Genomic DNA, 3,094 nt, shown 5'->3' on the forward strand with positions numbered 1-3,094 from the left:
TTATGTGCTTTGCCGCTCTCCCCGAAACCTTGTGCTAGCAGGGCTAGCTAGAAACGACGATATCATTGATTTAACAGTAAACAGTAAAAAATCTTTTACTGTTTTTAAACTATCCCACCTTAAAGCTGTGCAGGTTTTTACTCCAAATCTGCGTTTAACATGAGTGTGTTGCGCCTGCTAGAGTAGATGACGTCACCGCTTCTATCTTACAAAGATATGTGTCTCATCACTGTGCGATGAAAACTCGGAGAGCTAGCCCCCAAAGAGTAGCAACAAAAATCCACACAAAAAAATCCGGTATGTCTTATCTTTGCTGTTTTGTGCCAACAGTTTTATTCCAGCGTGGAAACCCGCTGCTAATGTCTCTGCTAATGTCTCCTGCTAATGTCTCCTGCTAATGTCTCCTGCTAATGTCTCTGCTTTAGTCTGAATCAGTCACGAAGCTCCTGGTTGTTACATAAAGACAAACAGGCTTTGACAGCGAAGTGAGACCTCTTGCTGTGATATACCACCTTTGGCTTTACTTCATTCTGGATCGTCATTGGTCAAAAGTGAACGTGGGCGGTACTAATCGATTCTCCTGACTCTGATTGGTCGACAGGTGACAGGTGTCAATCATCCACACTCTGTGTTGTTTTAGCCTTAGCAGCACCGCTAGCTACTGCTAATGCATTCACACTTTAGGGATTAAATGAAAAGGTCATTAACAGGGAAAAATTATAAGTGGAAGTATTTATAATTTGACACTGTTTGGATGCTTTTTAATTGTTCATCAGTTTGTGCCTTTGTATCTCTCTGTTCCAGTTTCAAGAAGTTAAGACAAAAGCAGAAGGATTGATTGCTTACCGCTCTTTGGTGAGGAAAAAATAGAAGAACAAAAGGTTGAGCGTGAGTGGCGGGAAGCAGCGCCAAAGAGAGGCAGCACGGGGGACTGCTAGAGTTGGACCTACACTGCACAGCCAGCACCACTGGACTTACTGTAAGTTTTGAATGTGTTTCCAAAATGATCTGGCAGTGTAAGTTGTGCGCAGCTTCTTTCACCTCCAGAATACAGTTATTTAGACACTACAAGCTGCAGCACAGCCACTACTCCAGAATCAGTCCTCTTCCATGCCTCTACACTGATTGCATTTGTACATTTCAGACACTTAATGCACTGAGTACTCATTTGTCAAGATAACATACAGCACAACTTAGCAGTTGTGCAGAGCAGAGTCAGGGGCCTGTGTTATTTAAATGCCCTTTATGCACATTTCAGCAACCCTTTTCTAAATCTACCCTTTTCAGTTATCTCAGAAAGCATTTGAAAAACCACGAAACAGTGACATGCCCATATAAGGATTGTAGCTATAGGACAAATGTGTACTCTTCATTCAATTCCTTTTTTCCCTGTTAAAGGTTTTTGTGGGCAAGTTTTTCCTCACTCGAACTGAGGGTCTAAGGACAGAGGGTGTCACTCCCTGTACAGATTGTAAAGCCCTCTGAGGCAAATGTACTTTGTGACTTTGGGCTATACAAATAAAATTGATTTGATTAAAGATGTGAACAGATTATTTGTGGACATATGTTCTGATTTGACTGTTTAAAATCATACAATTCTGTTTATCTGGAAATAGGAACTCCATGACATCCACACCAAGCGCACTACTGTTCTCCACGCCCTTCCTGTGTATCTGCGCGAGGACGTCTCTGGATTTTTAAGAACCTGCACAGTAAGTCTCCTTAAGTATCTAACACTACTGTGTATTATGTAAACAGTTTTATGACTTACCTTTGTTTAGTCTACCCATACACTTTCCATGTATGGTCTGTTTTCTTTCTCCTCATTACAAAGGAACTCAATCGGCGTTATGATAAGATGATAAGATGTTCAGTAAAAAATTTAGCTTTGTTTCAGGCTATCTCACACCACTTCGATTCTCGGGTAAAAACTTAACAACATATTCAGTATTCGGTAATCGGCCAAGCGTTTGATTTTTATTCGGCTTCAGCCACAAATTTTCAATTCGGTGCATCCCTAAAATGATGTCTTTTGTTCTATTCCATGGGTTAGACTGTGATTAATATCTATTTTTTCATTCATTCAGGACGAGTCTGATGAGCCAGAGCTTGATGATGTTGCAGTGGCCCTCCTTAGTGTCGTTAGTGACCATGACACAAGTCCAGTCACTACCAGCCTGTGAAAATCTCTGTCATCATTGAAAGTGATGCCATGGTCAGTCTCCCCAGATTTGGCGATGCCTTCCTGGTAATGTTTGGACTGATCTATGTACTACACCTCAGCTATCCCAAATCACTGACCAACACTTTTGAATTCACTCAAAAGATTTTACTTGGTCTAGAAAGTGGTAAACTGTCACCCAGGTTGCAGTCCCTCAAGAATGACTTGATGATGTAGAAACTCAACTCATCTGAAAGAAGGATGCAGGGTAAAGTTCTTTCCTTTTGTCTAAATAATGCAAAAAGTAATTGCACTACTCTGCAGGTGTTCAGCCATAAGGCCCGAATTACACAATGTGCCTTTGTTCTCATTATAATGCAAAAGTTATGCTAATGTTTTAATGTTTTTCTTAATGGTATTTCTCAGCCATTGTGGGCTGCGCAAGATGACCTAAATTTCACTCTGCATTTGATACTGGTTAATGATTCAGAGTTTTAAGTGAAAATGTTCTTAAACAGTCTGTAGCATTTTTGTAACTGCATCCATTGCTGCCCTATTGCCTTACTAGCAACACGTTAAGGCTTTTTTTTGTTTGTTGTTGTTTTGTTTGTTTTTTTGTATAGCTGTAACAAAAGAATATTTCATCTTTGTATTATTTATCATTATTTTGGATTACTCTGGTTATTTTCCTGACTAAATGTTTTTTGTTCTATTTATTTTAATTTATAAATGTTTATCTATTTTTCTATTTAATTTCAACTTTTAGCAGTATTAAGTTAGCTATACTCATTGTAAATGAGGCAATCAATTGCCACAAAAAAGTTAAGTTTTTAATCAGGTGGTTTTAAGTATACCAACTCAACATATTTGAGTAATCTGGACAAAAAAAACCACAAACTAATAAACAATGAGTTTTGTGAACATAAAAATTAT

General features: G+C 38.7%; 1 long non-coding RNA gene across 1 annotated transcript; it reads left to right on the top strand.

The window, feature by feature from the left end:
• The first annotated feature begins 586 nt into the window (after positions 1 to 586).
• LOC113745440 (uncharacterized) lies at positions 587 to 2,853 on the top strand. Its single transcript, XR_003462146.1, has 4 exons — positions 587 to 699; positions 805 to 979; positions 1,617 to 1,712; positions 2,088 to 2,853. It is a non-coding gene; the product is annotated as an uncharacterized LOC113745440 (long non-coding RNA).
• The last annotated feature ends 241 nt before the right edge of the window (positions 2,854 to 3,094 follow it).

The sequence above is a fragment of the Larimichthys crocea genome, unplaced genomic scaffold (assembly GCF_000972845.2).
Source record: "Larimichthys crocea isolate SSNF unplaced genomic scaffold, L_crocea_2.0 scaffold758, whole genome shotgun sequence".
Taxonomy (NCBI): domain Eukaryota; kingdom Metazoa; phylum Chordata; class Actinopteri; family Sciaenidae; genus Larimichthys; species Larimichthys crocea.